The sequence below is a fragment of the Larus michahellis genome, chromosome Z (genome assembly GCF_964199755.1).
Source record: "Larus michahellis chromosome Z, bLarMic1.1, whole genome shotgun sequence".
NCBI lineage: Eukaryota > Metazoa > Chordata > Aves > Charadriiformes > Laridae > Larus > Larus michahellis.
The window spans coordinates 58,944,364-58,964,223 of record NC_133930.1 but is presented as its reverse complement, the minus strand read 5'-3'; positions in this window follow the sequence as shown (position 1 = coordinate 58,964,223).

The window sequence follows — 19,860 nt, the reverse complement described above, 5'->3', positions numbered from 1 at the left end:
GCCAGGCACTAGTGGCATACCCCAGGGATCAATACTTGGGCAATACTGTTAAATACCTTCATTAATGACAAGGATTCTGGGACGGATTTCCATCAGCAAGTTTGCAGATGATGAAAGCTGATGAGACACCAGATGTCTATGCTGCCATTCAGGCTATGCACCTTGAGCAAGTCTGCAGATGATAAAAGATGATGAGACACCAGATGGTTATGCTGCCATTCAGAGGGACCTCAATATACTGAAGAAATGCACAAACAGGAACCTCATGAAGTTCAACACGGGGAAGTGCCCTTTATTCTTGCCCCTGTGGACAAATAACCCCATGCTCTAGTACACGCTGGGGGCCAACTAGCTGGAAAGCAGCTTGGAAGGACCAGGAGATCCTACGGGGCAACAACATCAGCATGTGTCCTTGCTGCAAAGAAGGCCAAGGGCATCCTCCCATCCTGCACTGGGAAGAGGAGTGTTCCCGGCTGGTTGAGGAAGGTGATCCTTCCCTTTCACTCAGCAGTAGTGAGGCCATGCTTGGAGTGCTGTATCCAGTGCTGTTCTGGGCTTGCCAGTACAAGACAGACATGGACATACCGGAAAGAGTCCAGCACAAGGCCTGGACCTTCTCTCAGAAAGGCTAAGAAAGCTTGAGATTGTTTAGTCTGCAGGAGGCTGAGGGGGGTGATCTTCTCAATATGTATAAATGCCTGATGGGAGAGAATGAAGAGGATGGAGCTTTTTTTCAGCGGTGCCCAGTGGCAGGACGAGAAGCAGAAAGCACAAACTGAAATACAGAAGAGTCTGTCTGAACATCAGCAAACACTTCTTTTTACTGGGAGTGTGATGAAGAAAGGTTGTGGAGTCTACCACCTTGGAGAAATTCACAATGTGACAGCCCGGCCCTGAGCAACCTGCTGTAGCTGACTTTGCTGGGGAGGAGGATGGACAATGTGATCTCTACAGGTGCCTGCCAACCTGAGCCATTTTGTGGCTCTCCCAGCATGTAAGTGAGCTATTGGGAGTAAAGAGATTTGGCAAGGATTACTTTGTTGTTGTCATTAAAAAAAAAAGATAGAAAAAAAGAAAGCCTAGTCTCATCTCAACTCTATGCTTTACAGATAGCTCACATCTGTACTTCATTACACTGCACTGCAAACATATTTTTTCCAACACTAAAGCATTTTATATTCCTAAGGTAATGACATGATTACTTGTAACAACCATCATGTGATATCAGTAAATAACTGTTAAACATATAAGAATAGTAATACTTCACTTAGCAAATAATTTCCCTACTGTAGTAGTCGTACTGGCAGTGCTATCCATTAGACTCACCCTGTACTCTTCACTTCAACAATGTTCTAAATTGCTTGTAGATTTTGCAAATTTTAATCACTTGGACTTAGGTTTTTTATGCTAGTTACATACCTCAAGCGAAATTAATACATAATGAACTTTTCAGGAAAATTGTTCAGTGGTCTCCAAATGCAGGTTGGAGAAAAATACGTCCTGCAGTACGTCAGCAGAGAATCCAAATTCGTCAGGAAATGCCCTTTTCCCAGGGATTTGCTTCTTTCCTATCAGTGATAATCCACACGCTCAAGTAAGGGAAATTACTCAGTTTCATGTTAAAATATCTATAATACCATCTATGTTTTCCAGCTCCTGCTGCTGTCCCTCCTTCTCTTTGTCAGTTACTGGGCCTGTTTAAGATCAAGGGCTAAGGGTAACAGAACTATTCTTATAACTATAGTGCAGGGCTTCATGGGGCTGAATGGAGTCACACAAGATCCCAGCCCGCCCTTTGCTCTTCCCTCCTAATGTCCAGACAGCCCTGAACATCCCCACTCCTAACAAATGAATGGAAATTCTTTCAAGGGAATGCTGAAAGAATGAAAAAATGAAAACAGGAGCAGCAAATTAAATCGAAAACATCAATCGGTGAGCTCAGGGAATAACAAGGAAGAAGATGCACAATGATGTGCAGAAAAGACCAGAGATAGCAGAAAGCATAGCACAGTTCTGCCAGAGAGGGGATTAAAAACTTTTTAACTTATAAAAGGCTTCACAGAAAGTACACAAAACAGCATTATCTACAGAATCATCATGAACAACATGAAAAGATGACTAAAGCACACCTATTCTTTAGTTTTCTTAACATATGTATGAAATTAAATATTATGTAGAAAGACTGAAAAATGTGACTTTCATGGATAGAAGGTTTTTTGCAGGCTATTACACACACTGGATTAAATCTTCCCTTCAGAAAGTCCTTTAGGAAATCAGGATGAATGTGACACAGCAAGGATCACTTTATCACCTGATTCTTACATTCTTTCCCTAAGCATCCCCCATTGTTCACTGCCAGGGATAGGAGGCTGAATTCACCAGACCACATATGCTTAGAGCTAGAAGGGAAAAGCTCACGCTCTAAGTGGAAAAAGGGGGCTGAGCCATCAGGAAAACAGCTGGATATAAAGCCTGAATGGGAAATTGTACGCACAGATTTCCACAAACAATTGTGCAAAACGGCTGTACCAGCTCACAATTACATAAACTGGTATGCAAATACAGCTAGCTTATGATGGGGAAACCTATAATAGCTGAAGAGAGAGGAGGATGAAAATATCCTGGCCATAACTGAGAATATAACTGCATCCTAGGAGGGGACTGAGGGGGTGGGTGGGGGCAGGGGTAATGAGAAGATAAAAAGGTAAGAAATCAAGGTAAATCCATAGCTTGATAAACAAAGAGGGCTGGTCAAGACAAACTAGAACACAGAAATAACAACAACTAATTGAGCCAATGCAGCCAGATCTTCAGATAAAAAACTAAGAGAATATGCATCCCACTAAGGACATTTTTGTCCTCCTCTAGAATTAGAATTCTAGGTTCAAATTAAGCCCATTGGGGAAAGTACTATCTATTTCTGGTATTTGTCAATATAAAAGACAAGAAGACATCAACCCAACTGGCAGAGGCCTGTTGCACTGATAAAATACCTGTCGATGCTAAATCTCAACAATTCCTTTAAACTTTTAAACAAGTTGGATCTAGCTGCAGTAGCACACCTGGGAAGGAAGGCTTCTTATCACCAGTAGCCTCCTGGTTAAGAATATGCTTTGTCTAACGAAGACAGATGTAATTCTCGCCTAGTATTAGTTCTTTGACCATTCTTAGACCCTTCAACTGATCTCATCATCAAATGAGAATGAAAGACATGGTTAACACAGTTTAAAAAATGTTGGAACAACAATGTATTTCTTCAAACACATAACTGTCCAAATCCCACTTCAGTTTGCCCATACTCCAGTTTGCAGAGGAAAGTCAGGTGGAACAGTTTACTACAATACTACTCTTCCTAAGCTGTAACTTTGTCAGTGCCTTATTTTTTCTCTGCTTGCCAAGATCTTTGTGCTAGTTGTGTGTGCTTTTTGCCTATTCAGCAGAATGTCGAATGACAGACAGACTTATGCTGTATGAGAGAAGTACGCTTGTTTGTTCTGAATGCGCATTACAGCAGGCAAGTCAATCAACTTGGAAGCTGAATTTTTCATGAACATCTTAAAAAATAATAATAAAAAATAATTATAGGAAGCTTTCATAATAGTTGCTATAATTAATCTAACCACAAATTTTGATTTCCACCTCACTTCTCAGCTTTCATTTATAGCCATTCTTCTGTACTTGGGGAATGGGAGGGGGACAATAAAACTAGAAAGAATCATGGCGAAGGATGGAAGATAAATCACTGCTGCTTAACATACGTTTGTATTCATAAGCTTGCAGCTGTATCTATTTTCAGATTAGAGTTTGATTCAAAAGAGCAAACAAGGATACGTAAACGAAGCTGAATTGTTTGCAATTTCTATTTTTTTCTAGAAATCTTAAGGAAATGTAATAAGATTAAAGCAGGTTTAATTCCTGTGTTTCCCAGATAAAATGGAAATCCTACCTCTAAGACAATTTATATCTTGTTTCTAAGACTTTGCTTTAGACAAGTGTGTTTCAGAAAACAGAAAAATAAAGACGGGCCATTTTAATGTTAGCAAAGGGCTTTCACAAAATTACTGAATACCCTGATCCGCAGAAGTCCAGAGTCGAAAAAGGTATTATACTGCTTTGTATACTTTAGGAGACCACAATCAATTTACCTCTCCTGCTACAGCCAGAACTCCAGATGGCTCTCCAAACATTAGAAAAAGCTTTTCTGAAATCAATTCTAATAGCTTTGAATATAACTATAATCAGATTTTTTTAAAAAACTCTTTGTACGTACTTTGCACACTATGGCTATGGGGCATGTATAATTGAACATTATATAATAAAGAAAAAACATGTTAGTTTTTTGTCCTAGGTGCTAGACTCCATGACCTACTTCTCATTGTATATTGCCATTTTCACAAACGCAGCTCCAAAGAGTAGTAAAGACTTTTTTTGCAATAATAATCTTTAAACAAAGTCCACAAGTGTTAACACTTTAGCTGTTCAGAATGTTACTGACCATACTCCTTTCTCCAACAAAGGTAACAAGGGCACAAGAAGTAACTTCTTCTCCTGTTTTCTACTTTCCTTGAAGAACACATACATATATGTTACCTATAACTGAAGAGGTAAATAGTCACCAAACTTCAGAAAGCATTGGGAACAGCCCAGGAACACCAAGCAAAATCACCAAGCCTATGCCCAATTTCCAACCTCAAATACCATATAAAATACATGACGAGGTATCATGAAAATTTAATACATAGCACAATGAAAGAACACTTATGGTTACAGCTAAATACCATCTCTATTATAAAATAGAAAATTATACATCAAATTAGGACAGTAAGAGAGACAAAAGGTGGTGGTTTAAAAGAGCAAATTTAAGCATATACTATTCAACATCTGTATAAGTGGATGACCAATCCATTTCACACAGACATTTTTAGGTCTGTATGGACAATTTGTGCCTTACTGTCCAACTCATTAATTCCATGCAAACAGTTTGCCACAGCACTCATCAAGTTCTGATTTCACATCACCTGAACTAACACATCCGTTAATCTCACCCATCTCCAGAATCACAAAACTAGTGAAAATTTAGTAAAATTTTGAATGAAAGCTCTATCTAGTCCAACAATTGCTGGAAACAGCTATACCTGAGAATGACAGTTTAACACATACATTTTTCCTTAGAGAAGGGCACCACAAGACTAAGTACAAGGCCACTGTAAAGGAAGTAGATAAATTTTAAATTAATTAGAAACATTACTACACACAAAGAAGCAATACACTATGTTGAGTGAAAAGTTCCTGATACATTAGAAATTATTTTAGGCAATTTGTCTAACATAAACATTATGCTTGTCTGAATACCCAGGCTGGACAGACATCAACAGAGCAACTGGGGGGGTTAAGAGGGTCTGCGCATCCACCAAAAGTTGCACCATAGCAGTTGAAGACACATTCAACCTGAGACATTTTAGTCACTTCCAAAAACAGGTTGACAAAATAAAGAAATCTCAAGCAGAAATAAGAGTATTCTGATGGTACAGTGATAGTGGAAGAGAGGAAACAGACCAGCAACAACTGGTACAGACCGTGCTCTTGAACACGCTTCACAAACACAGAAGACGCCGGGCTACAGATCAGGCTGTAGCCTGGGCTCAGCCTTAGAAAGAAACATAGCTATGGTGGAAAGACAGAAGGTGGCTTCCTGTTTCTTCTTTCAGTCCTTCTTGTGTAATGCCTTACTCCTGCATAGATCCTAATTTTATATCATCACACATTTTCTACAAGTCATTAATAGAAATGCAATCAACCCAAGACCAGCTTCTTTGTAACAGAGTACAAATACCCGTCCTCTAACCTGATACTTCTCCTTTGCCATTTCCCCTTTTGCCATTTCTTTGCCTACCTGTTAATTACTCTCACAAGAGATCTTTTCCAGTTGAGGGACTGATCACCCTTGTGCCACTGCACCACCTGCATTTCTCAAGAGCAGATGCATTACAAGTAGAAGAACCTCCTCTGTTTAGAAATAAGAAATCTGAATGAAGAATGTAAAATCTTGGTTGGTCGTTTCAAGGCAGATAATGCACATTATTTCAAATTGTATTGAAGCAACTGGACATAGTTAGGGATTTTTCTTCAAAAACTTCTTCAGGAAAAAAACCCAACAACTTCCATACTGTCAAATTCACATTAATAAATCTCTTATAATCATTCCTTTTATTTCTGTATCTATACTATGGTACCAATGTTTACTATTCTGTAGTTCATATGATACTAATTCTCACCTAAATGCAAAGATCCATTAGGTTTTTAATAAATCTCTAAAGTGTCAATTTCTTCAGAGCACTGGAACACTATAACACCAAAACCAGCACATCAGTGTTCATCTAAAGGTATTCTGCTTTTTTGTAATGTCCTCCTTAATCCCCAAAATAAGGTTAGTTATGGAGAAGAAATTAATGAATGAAGATACTGGTGAAATGTCAATGTCTATGCTCTAGCACTGTCAACTAGCATTTTTTCCCAATAATCCCAATCTAGAAAGCTAAAATGTCCAATATTACTAAAGTGAGCAGTGTTATTTTTTTACCTTTCATACTGTTAGGGAGACTTAGTTTCCAAAAATTACCTCATCAGACCTTTCTTACTGTCCCTTCCAGACTCCACTGAACCCAAAGTACCATACCACACATTTTAACTTTATTTCTATTTTCCTCAAACACCATCTTACATTTCTGCAATTACTTCTGTTAGTTAACCTATAAAACTGGAGTTCAAGCCGTTCAAGTTCCTCAGTCTTGTTATTAGATTTCCTGCATTACCACACCAATATTTCAGTATTGGCCTGTTGACCACAACTGATCAACAATAAAATCCATTCTTTAGTGGAATTGCTTACATAGTTACAACTATTACAAATATTTTTAACTTCCTTTCCCCTTGCCATTTCTTTGATTACTCTTTTATTACTGTATCATATGCCATTTTCTCTTTTCCCTTATTTTTCTCAAGTGCTCAAGTTGAGTTAAAAGATGTCATCTCTTCTTCCAAAGTTTAATTTTTCACTTCTTTGTTTACTGTCTTTCCAATCTCAATTCCCAGATGAGAGTGTTTCAATGGAATATAGCTATCAAGAATAGTTCTTTTTTCTGTGAATGCCACTCAGTAGCCAAGCATCCTAAAATCATTCTCTTGAAATGCATTTCCCCTATTATTTTTTTAAGGGGATTAAATAATTCCACCCATATAACTCCAGACCCCTTACTACTCTAAGGAGATCTTTCCTAATCTTGGGCAATTGCACATTAAAGCAGAAAACTCTCATTTGTCCCAAGCACCAGTTTGAGTGAAAAATATATGCATGACTAGTGACATATTGTTACTACCTTACCCTCCCCCCTACACACATAAACACATACACACTCTTACACATTTTTCTTTTTTAAATGAAGTTTTGCCAGGATAAGGAGAATTCCCTTCTAAAGATGGGAAGTTTTGACTTGGAAATATTTTAAGACAGAGACGCTTGATTTCTGTCATATACAATTATTACAATTTTCAGTACGAGGCAAATTTTTCAGTTAATGAAAGGAAAGCCCAAGATAAAGGGCAGACACAACCTCCACACTCTTCAGGTTTTACCTTTTTGGAATTAGTAAATATTAGTTGATATACTGAAATTATTCTACTGAGTGTTGGATTTAGTATAAGCCTCCCAAAAACATTTATTTTTTTAAATATAGCTTTCAAATTGCTTTCAGCAAAGCATTAAGGATAATACAATTTCATTACTTTAAAATTAGTCAAGGTGATTCTCAAGACATTCTGTATTGTTCTTATGTACAAACTGAAAAGCAGGAACTTTGAGTCTCGTATTGAAATACATAATTACAGGATGAAATCATACTTAGACATAATGTCTGTGGGTTATCAGAGTTCAAATATATTTTTGAAGCTATTTTTTACATCATATAAAAGATACTGCTTTATTACAATATATGACAATCCATATTAGAAAAAAATCAGGATCTTAATTCCCTACAGCACTGTTTGCGGGAAGCAGAATGTCACAATATAGCCATTACATAGAATTTCATTATTTTCTCAATCTTGGTAGCCACCCAGTGGCTACTTTTTTTAACACTTGGACATAAACAGGAACAGGAATTTAAGAGATGCTGAGAACCTGCAATTTTCAGTGACATCCCCTTGAGTTAAATATTCTTATTATGTGAAATAGGAAAGCCATCAGTATTTGTCCTCTGCCAGCAGAATCAACTGAATTTGGAAGGAAAAAAAAAAAGGATATGGATACAATTGGGGTGGGGCTTTTTTGGTCATGATTGAATTTTTATAGATTTTTGTGTCTCTTGTTGTTTTTCTTTAAGTAAGAGATTGTTAATAGTAAGATACTTTGTTAACAAAATTTTAATACGAAAATATTAGTGTGATTTTTATAAAGGATACAGTAGGAATAGAAGTATCTTACCAAACTGTCATTGCATACCATGTAATAAGGTCTGTACTTATGGACAGAAAGAGTAATAACAGCGCAGACGGTGAGAAGAGAAAAGGTCTACAGACTCATTTGACTGTATGTTTTCAGAGCTAAGGGAAAAAAGTTATCCCCTCATGTAACAGAAGTTTAATACTTACCAATGCTACCTAAGATACCTTCAATATTTGAAGTTGTGACAATATCTCTTTCAAATTCTGGCTTTGAGAGCTTAAGATGTACGCTAATGACAGGATAGAGACCTTAATCCTCATCTCCTGTTTTTGGAAATATCAGAATGTTTTGCACTCCATTTAAAAAGTAATCTTGTTAAAGGAGTTTTATTCTCAATGATCTTTGCTTCCAGCTGCCTAACACAACAAACCAACCCCATTTTCCTGTGATAAATCAGTTGTTTATACAGGTTAAAGGTGGCAGCATGAAATTATCAGACTAATATAAGCAACACAGAGATAACTCACATTTACCATGTACATGTGCAAGTACACAAGTAATTAAGTGCAAATTTTGTCATCTCATTTACATAAATTTTCCTCCTTGTCAATGCTAAGTAGTTTGTTCATCTTTAAGAGGGAAGCAACAACGCCCAGAATTATCTTGCAGTGCTACAAAGTAGAAAAATAACAAGTTACCAGTCAGTTTACGGTGTTAATCTAAATCCCAGAAGATGAGGATGCAGTAAATTACAATTATAAATCTCACTAAAACATACATTCTGATCCTTATTTTCACCAATCTACAGGTGAGAGACAATGCAGCCTAAGTCTCTAAACTCAGATTTTAATGGCACTGTTGGTAAAAACTGGTTTCTCATACATAAATTCCACAAAAAGTGAATCTATAGCTTCTTAAAAAATTGCAAGACATTAAACATGTAAATACACTGTAAAATTATTTTAAATTACAGATCTTTGCCTCATTTGTTGAATTTGTTGAGGATCTACTAATTTTTACATTTTTTTTTCAGAGGTCTGGAGAGAAGAAAAGCCCAAAACTATTAACTGATGTAAAATGTATCAAGGGGCTTAGACAAACTGCAGTGATAGATGTTTCTGACCTTTATTATAATAAATTATGCAAGATTTGCAAAAGTTCTCAGTCTTGCAGGAAGGGAAGGGAATTGATTCCATGGCCTATTTAGGTGGGTTTGTGTTTAGGTGCGTTTCCAAAATCTTGCCTGGTTTTGCATATTATGTTCCTCCTAACTCTCTTTTTTATATTTTTTAATCACAGAAATAAGTTATTATTACCCTTCAAAGGCTGATAGTTTACCACTTCCTGCAAAGTAAAGAACCAACTTTATCCCTTCCTTAGCAACAGTCTGCCTTTTCCTCCTTGTAATATTTAGATTACTAAAATCTCACTCCTAGCCATGATGATGCAATTACTTCAGTGGGTCTGTGTGTGTTTTTAACTTGATTTTCCACAACTATCCTCTCCAGTGTGAAATCAAATAAACAAATAAAACTGGAGAACATTTCATTTACAGGGGCTAGCACACCTCAGCCATTATTATATTAACAAAATGTACAACACTTTAGAATAAAGTTTGCATCCAAAAAAATTAATAGATATTACTAATGACAAAAGAATATAAAAGTACAATAAAGAGATCCAAAGACCACACTGGAGAGCAGCCCCACAGCAGCTGGGGGTTTGGGTTGACGGCAAGTTGAATGAGTCAACAGTGTGGACACACTGTACTGGCTTCATGAGACAAGGTTTTGGCAGTGGGGGAGCTGCATGTGTGGAAGAGACATGGGGCTGCCCCGTTCCAGATACAGGTAGGTCCATCTGGTTACATATCAGACCTACCATGGGCCAAACCTGAGCCCATCAGTGAGGAGGCGGTGCCTCTGTGAAAACATACTGAAGAAAGGGTAAAAAATGCTGCCCAACATCTGTGAGAGAGAGGAATGAGAAAAACAAATGTATGAAAAATGATCCTGCAGTCACCAAGGTCAATGAAGAAAGGGCAGACAGAGGTGCTCCAGGCGCTGGAGCAGATGGGCCCCTGCCACCCATAGAGGACCATGTTGGAGAACATATCCACACCGCAGGCCATGGAGGACCCCGTGCTACAGCAGGTGGAAATGCTCTGAAGGAAGCTGCAGCCCATAGAGAGCCCACATAGGTGCTGCAGCCTGAGGAGAGGAGCCCACACAGGATTAGGTTTCCTGGCAAAAGCTGTGGCGCGTGGGGGACTCATGCTGGAGCAATCTGCTCCTCAAGGACTGTACTCCATGGAGAAGGATATCCAAGTTGGAGCAGTTTGTGAAGGACTGTAACACCTGGGAGGGTCCCCACACTGGGGCAAGGAAACAGTGTGAGAAAGAAAGACAGCAGAAAGGAACTCTTATGGACCATCCACAATCCCCATTTCCCCATCCTCCCTGTGCCTCTCAGAGTGGGGAAGAAGGTTGGCGAGTCAGGAACAAAGGGGTGAAGTTGAACCTGCGAAGAAGTGTGGGAACAGAAAGTAGTTTTAAGTTTTGTCACCATCCTACTCTGTTTTTAACTGGCAATAAATTAAATTACTTTTCCCCAAGTGAAGTCTTTTGCCCATGACAATAACTGGTAAATGATCTCCCTGTCTTCATCTTGAATCAGGAGCTTTTCCATTTTTTTCTTCTTCTGTCCTATTGAAGAGGAAGAGTGAGAGAGCAGATGAGTGGGTGTCTGGCAGACAGCCAAGGTCAACCCCCCACACCCACTCAGGTTTGGATTCCATGAAAGGACTTGCAACTGTGCACAGGGGAAAAAAAACAAAACAAAACAAAACAAAAAAGATTAGAAAGGTCCAATTCCTTTAATTGCTCTACTGGGAAAGAGTATTCAGATTATATTTGGGTGATTCCCAAAGAGCCACTCCAGAAGATAGACCCAAGTCTGTATTTCCATTAAAAACATATGCAAAAACAAGCTAATTTTAAAAATCTTACCTCATATGTAGAAACATACCTATCTCTAAAAGGAAGGAGGGGAAAAATGAAATAATTAAGTGAAGTATTTGCCATGCCAATGAACATTACTTATTAATGGCAACATGTCATATGTATCCTGAATTAATCATATTGCTCAAAGACTTTGATTTACTGTGAGGTTAAATTTTTATAGAAGTTTAAAATAAAAATGGATCCCAAATTCTGAGAAAAATTACCAGCACAGTAGACTACTGGCTCCAAATTTCTATCTAAGCATTACATGGGTACAAATATATGATGGGTTTGAACTGCAGACTGGGCTCTGGTTAGGCAAAAGCCTTTTTTTTTTTCCCCCATTTCTTTTTTGGAGTGGACTAATCAGTGCATATTCCAATAGCTCCCTTTCTACCTCTTAAAGTTATTTCAAAATATTGTAAAGACTCCAATCTGTTTCCCTGCACAAGCTGAGTATGCAAGTCTTTGCCAAGATTCCTGTCTATTGTTCATTTATGAAAGCAAACATGAACACCACTGATCGCAGTAGGAAGTCTTGCGGGCCTGACACGTTCAGTGCCAAAGCAAGGGCTCTAATTAGTGAGCAGTTCTGGTCAGACAGTAAAGGCCTTAACCTTCCTGGGGCAATAATGAGCTAGGCAGTGCCTGAAGCCCCAAAACAAGCTTTAGAGAACAGGGAGGGTGCAGAGAACTGCATTAAAGGCACTAAACCGACAGACACAGGTGACTGCCCAGTGAACTGTGCACTTGGCAATCAACAGCCAAATGCCTGCTATATATAGGCATCATCCAGTCTTTGTTCCTCTTCTTTGCCTGGATTACCAGCAGAATTCAAAGGATTATATTGGTTGGTACAACTATTTAAAACAAAGCAAGAGATTTGTTGAAACAGAGATAGTTTCAAGTATCTCCAAACTTGAGCAATTACTTCTATTCAAAGATGATGCTTGCCAACAACATTAGACATCAAATTTTATCCTAACAGAATTAATTATTAAAAACTCACTAGCAATAACAGACTTTGAAAAATTAGAGCTGTACAGCACCATTCGTACCTTAGACACTTCAAAACAAGTAATCAAGTATACTGATTTCTAAAGGAAATCTATCTAAAGGATAAACCTACATAGAAAGTCCTTTTATAATAAGGACTGCATATGCACTCATACATACATGTGAGACCTACATCTAGATTTCTTTATGTAAATTACCTTGGATAGCTTTACTTCTTTCTTCACTTTGCTACTTTAGAGTTCTGACAACCACAGAAATCTCATTTAAAAATACTTTACATATAATTACATAAAGCACATAGAGAAGCTTAGACTTTTTTAAAGTTTGCAGTGGCAATAACCTGATAACTGAATCTCAATCAAGTGATCATACATTAACCATGAAGATTATCAGATGTGCAAAGCTCCAGTAGAAAAAAAAATACAAACCAACACTATATGCATATGCATTCTACACAATATCAAGTATGTATTAACATATTCCTAAAGCAAATTCCTCCCCTGTTAAAGCTTTTAAAAAGACTTCTAAAAGACTTTTTTGAAAGAAAATGCAAATTCTAAAAAAGAAATATTAAAAGTATAAACAAAAACTAAAAAAGGAGGCATTTAAAATTATATGATCCTGATGCCAAACTGCAGTTGTCCTTTTGACAGGAAAAATGCCTGGTCCTTGTGATGTTTGTTTCGTTTTCAGTGTCAAGTTGATGTCAATTTTAATTACTTGCTTTCTCTAAGTATCCTTCATTTTTGAAGAGACATAAGATTTATTTCTGAAAAAACAAATGTAACTTCAAACTAGCTTCTGATAATCAATAGTTTTCTGGTTTTTGATTAAAACTGATTATTCTTATTAGCCTGAAAGTCCACTATGTTTCTCTTATTGGCAGTATTACTATAAATGTATCCTGAAACAATTAAGATCTTAAAAAAGAAAGAAAAAAAGTGCATCAGGGCTGATATTTACTTTTGTAGTAAAAAAAAATTTACCTTAGTTGCAATAGTACATGGAGTGTGTATGGAAGTAACACCACAGAGCCACAAAAGCATCATTAGAACTGAGTACAAAAATAAGCTTACAGAACTGCTTCTTTCCTGAAAATCCCCATAGTAGAACTAAAAATAAAATTCACAATGCATAAACAAATCCTACAAACATGTTCCCAGAAACCGTACTAGACTGAGGGAATGTATTTTACTAATTCAACTTTAAAAAACAAAACAAAAAACAAACACCAAAAAATCCTAAGGAAAGTAATCAATTCAAATATTGTCATCTAAACCAACTTCAATTGATTTACTGACCCAACTGCAAGACACACATATTCAGACATCTCTCTGCAATAAAGGTATGTAGGCACAAGTATTTAAATCCATCAGACCTTGGTATTTTTATTAAATGTGGACTTGTTATGACCAAAGATGCCAAACAAGGACTTCAAGGGCAAGGAACTGGAAAGGCATTATAGGTGACAGAGCCCCAAGGCTTGTTTAGGGCAAGACCTCATGAAACAGATGACAGTCCTCACTTCCCCTTGCTCTCACAAGAGGCAAACAGTCGCCCTCCTCATTCCCTGCTTGGCTGCATTGCCTCAGCTCTCCCTCATGGTTGCTCCTATTCCCTGGTTGGACTGTTGTCAAACACACACAGAGAAGCCCTATTCCCCCTCCAGCACTACTCACCTAGTTCTCCACCAGCCCAGAGAGCTGAAGTGGCACACCATGGGGAGCGAGGAAACTGGCAAAAGCATGTAGTCAAGGAGAACTGCATTACCAGTGGCAGTAGGTCATCTGATTAGTATTGCTGCCTTTTGAAACATCAGCACCTTCAAAAACAATATTAAATAAAGGGAGAAAATAACAAACCACAGCAGGTCTAGAAAGAACAGCACACATCAGAATTTAGATGCTCAAACTACAACAAGCAGGGAGGTAGATAATAGCCATCAAGACCAAAAGGCTTTTAAAGAACCTTCCATACTACTCATATAGCTGCACATCATAAAAAGACACACGACTCTTCAGTTAAAAAAAAAAGTAAAAAGCTCAAAAAACTAGTGTTTTAAAGATGACAAAAGGAGCCTGCAAACACAAGGATCAATTTCAACACTCAAGAATCCATAGGGTTCTAAAGAGGTAACTTGCTTATCAGATTGCCAGCCCAAGTCTGAAATCTCAGAGAAATGAATGAAAATTTAGCCTAAAAAATAACTATTAGATACAGTATGAACATGCTAGTGTACAGGTACAAAAACTTGGAAAATTAAAGAAAACTTAGCACATTCAGGATGACCCCCGTTTTCCACTCTAGTCAAATGTAGCACTCATGTATAGTATTATTTGCAGCAATATGTGCTTTGTCAGGAATAGCCATCTTAGTAGTAGTAAAGTTTGGAAGTAAACATGGGATATGTATGGCTGCAATCACAACCCAAATACAATTTCGTTACTTCCTCATTTTCATCCACTTGACTGCTATTTGCTTTTTTTGTCAATAAATATTTTTTTTGGAAGCGTGAAAGATTTAAAGGAAGAGTATTACAGCCTGATATGCAGCATGAAGTAGCAGTAGTGATCTCTAACCCAGATGCTTGTGATAACTTGCAACTCCAGCATGCCAAGGGTACAGCAGATTCTTTTAAAAATGTGAAAAAAAAAAATAATTTGAAAGTATGTCCTGTTCTAACTGATCCCTTTAGTTTACATTGCTAACAAAAGGAAAGCATACATTACTCCCTGTGCGAAAGTGTCTGAAGAATCACTAAAATTAAAGCTGGTTTTGTTCACATCAAGAAATACAGGTATGTCAAGTTAAACAGAACTACATTTGTAGGAAAAAGCAACAGCAAAAGTCTGTGAAGTAGGCTGTGACTGAACCCACTCAGAAACTAACTCAGAGGACCACAAATGAAAGACATCACATGTGCCTTTAGAAATACTTTTGGCCGGGTCAAATTTGGTCATATCTTTGGCCAGGACACCAACTACTATGAATCCACATTCAACCACAAGAACTAAGAGGCAATTACACATGGGGAATGTCACACAACAATAGGCACGAATATCCACACCAATCATTAGGGTGGATCAGTTAAATAACCATGGAAAATCTGGGCTCCTGATTTCAACAGCAGCAGAAAAGGATTGTAACTGCCTCCAGCCCACAAGTGAACCTAAGCATACAGATTTCTACAAGCACTTTGTTCTCTTCAAGGCCATGAGAAAGAAGCAAGGAGGAGTGCTTCTTTCCAACCATCCTACTTTGAGTGACAGGGCTTCCTTGAACCATTTACTGACAGCTGTGAGAAGCAGGCATCTAAAAACCATCATTTATCCCAAACAGATGCATGCTGTAAAATAATGTGTAGAGTTACAACAAACTTTGGTTTGAAAGGTTTTTATATACTTGGCTTTTAAACAGCTCTCTTGCCTGTCCATGAACCAAAAGCAATACTCAGAGAGAGACACAGCACTGAAAGCAATTCCTTATCCTCTTTCCCATCCTCTCTCAAGACAGAAAGGAAGTATTGCCCTCTAGAGGAAATTTACTTTCTGGAAACAGTGTGTTACAGCAAAATAAGGCCTAGACCTTATTCTCCAAATCCCCTTTTATCTTCTGTTGATTACAAGGCATACAAAAATTTCATGATGGCAAACACTTCATTCTGCATAAAATCTGGAAAGGTATTCACCATCCTCTACTTCAAATACAGCTTGTATCAATAAACCACCAGCAATCACAGAAACATTGCATCTTTCTCTGTTGAGCTAGTTATGTAACCCATTTCTTTACTGACTATATTTTTCTGGAGGCCACACAAAATTGACGCTGACAATAAACCCATCCAAATTAGGTGCAGTACCAGATCAGAAGCCACCTGAAGCAAACATTTACAGGCAAATGACTTTCCAGAGCTTCTACTTCCATTTTAGTCAAGTTTTTGGCCCCTGCTTAATAAATATACGTTATATGGTGAGACAAGAGCATCAGCAGCTGTTAAGCCCTAATCAAAATTTCAATCATCCGGTAACACAAACTAACATACAGTCTTGATTCTCTTTTGCCTTAGAACATACTAAACATAGCTGTCTTGATTAGTAAGAGAAATCACTCCCCCAGGTGAAGAGTTCTTCGGACCAATGTATAAAGGAGCCCAAAATGGCTACAGAATTTTCTATAAAAAATTCAAATAATCCTTTGACCACAAGCTTTGTGATTAAAAAAAGTTCCTAGATCATAATGCTGATTGTTTAACACTATTTATAAACACACTAAAAATCATTCTATCCATCTAAGTGTAACTCCTAAAGACAGCAAGTGAGAACCAGAATACAACTTTAATTCGAATTTTTGCAATTTTTGCAACTGTTACTAAAGATGTAATAGCATTTTAAGAAGACACAGAGACAGGAAAGCCCTTTACACAGATTCTTCAAAAACTAGGCAGCATGGTGATTATGGCAAAAAAAAATGCTGACAAGGCAAACGGTTTCCAAATTGTTCTCATTGTAAGAGAGAGTAAGTGAGGAGGGTAGCCCTGGATCTCTAATTATTTGTTAGAAAAACGTATTAGAAAAGAGATTCATAAGAGCTTTCGCAATCTACTGCTTTTGCTAATATTAAGTGTTCTAATGTATTTAAAGTCTTATTATTATTCTTCAATAAGACAATAAAGTGTGTTGTCCGCACACTCATTTTTTCTTAAAGCACTCTGGCTAGTGTTTGTAGATACAGCCCAAGTATTATGCATTACCATCTGTTAATGAGATTGCACCAAAAAAAAAAAAAGCAGAGAATAAATTAAGGAACTAAAATACAAGTTACAGTAAGCACGAACTGTCAGGGAAGATGAAAATTGGCAAGTATGACAGCACATATTGACTGTTATTCCCTGATGGAACAAGTGTTCAAGCAGAGAATACCTGTACAGGTTTAGAGTCCAGGATACATAGTCAACAGAACATAACTTAAGGAACCAATGAAACCAGTTTCTGTCAACTAAGTCCTTACTGCTTCAGAAATACACTGCTAGGCTCCTTTCATATTTCATACTGCCTCTCTGGAATTCTACTTAGGGTAGACTTAGGGTCTAGAAGGGAACTTATTTTACGCCTTTCATCCAACCACTAACAACGTAATTGGTGGGCATGCAGGGAACCTGCAAACCAGAGAATGACAGCTCCTAGTTTAAGGTTTCACAGTAACGTTTGCACAGTTCTCACTCCATCACAGCCAGCCACTTTCCCATGTCCAGGACACAGCTCTCTTTCCATTTTTTCCCTTTGTTTTATTCCAAATCTGAACAAAACCACACTAGCTTGAAATTCTCCCCGCACCTTGATCGAACAAGGAAAGTAATATTGAGGCTTCTTCCAGTCTTTTCCCTTCTAATTCATACATCAGAGCTCTCAACAAGGGAGTCTGACAGAATAACTCCCTCTGCACCCATGTCTACTATAGGATAGCAATCAAATCAAGAAAATGCTCCTTCCTTTTTGGAAAGCTAAGCAGTAATTTCAATGACAAAGAAAAATTACTACCCTCCTAAAGGTACACAAACCATCAGATGATTCCAGCATTTTCCTTACAGAACCATTAGAAACTACTCAGAAAACAGTTGATAACATACACACAATTTCAATGAATGACATCAACTTGTACCTCGCTCTGACTACTACACACCCTAAGTTAGCATCATCCAATATGCAGTAGGCTCCACAAAGGGGCTGTTACCTGCAAGACTGAGACTGCATTTTAATGCTCCTCAACATACTATTATATTTAAGACTTTTGTTAGAAGTGTCTCAGCAAACACCATAAAATAGCTCAGAAAATGAGCCAGGCTTTCAGACTTTAAGCTTACCCCTGCTACTTAGATCAATATCACCACAATAAGGCAGAGCAGGGAAGCTTGCACTCTGGTGGAAAGAAACCCTCACTAATATACTTCATGAGCACTAAATTTCCCACACTACTTGCCATAAGCATTAAAATAATGGTGTGCTTTGTGAGTCCTACAGTTTTTAACAATAAAGAGTCTGAATAGCTGACTCTGGGAAAAAGTTAAGTGTGTTAAACATTCAAAGTCATTTAATTAGAATTGAAAAGTTCCCATATTACTTACTCTGAAAACATATACTCCCCTGCTTTAACAGTCTTCCAGGAGGCTATTTTCAGCCATAACGAGGGAATACAGCTGGACCTCACACGTACTGGATGAGCTACAACTCTCGACGTGAAGTGAGCTGTGTGACCACCAACTAAGGTTCATGAAGTGACGAAACACTTCCTTAACAAATGCCAAATGCTGATGTAAAATTCCAGGTATAAACATGTAAGTAAAATCCAGTGATCACTAAGGGCTCCTTATACATACAGTAATCACTTTTTCTCTTTTTAGTAATTCAAGACATGTTAACAGTTACCTAAACTAGAAACTGTAACACTACAACAATCTATCCCCTAAAGAGTTATTACTAATTTTCATTTGAAAAGGGACACCTGCAGCAATAAACCCATAAGCATTCGTATCTGTCTTGAGAACAGCAGTTTTCCAAAACTCCTATGAAAGAGTCTACTATATGAACTGCACTGTTCAAACCTTACATTCAACTAGAGCTTTGGGGGATTTATAAAACTACCTTCAGAAGGAATGTGCAGCATTTCTGCACCTGGCAAAGACCCTGCTATTCATTAGAAAAGTTTTTACAAACACCAGGGTGTTTTTTCTGTCCCCACTCTGATCATTCATACACATATACACACATATACAAGTCCAAGTTTAAAAATATAAAAAATGCAATTTTGCTATGCATATTCTTCACAATAAAGGCAACACAACCTTAGAAGTATATGACCAGTCAAGAATAATCACATTTTTACAGTCCTTGTTAGTTTTGTTACATCAGTGCAGACTTCTAGAGAACATTCTTTTTTCAAGATGATCCTCTCCATGATCTCTCCTGGTACCGAGGTCAGGCTGACAGGCCTGTAGTTCCCCAGATCCTCCTTCCGACCCTACTTGTAGATGGGTGTCACATTAGCCACCCAGTCATCTGGTACCTCCCCTGTTGGCCAGGATTGTTGATAAATGATGGAGAGAGGCTTGGTGAGCTCTCCCGCCAGCTCCCTGAGTACTCCTGGGTGAATCCCATCTGGCCCCACAGACTTACGTGTGTCTAGGTGCAGAAGCAGATCATTGACTACTTCCTCCTGGATTATGGGTGGGTTGTTCTGCTCTCCATCCTTATCTTCCAGCTCAAGAGGCTGAGCACCCTGGGGATAGCTGGTCTGACTATTGAAGACAGAGGCAAAATAGGCATTAAGTATCTCAGCCTTTTCCTTGTCATTGGTTGCAACTTTCCCCCCGCATCCAGTAAGGGATGGAGATTCTCCCTGGCTTTT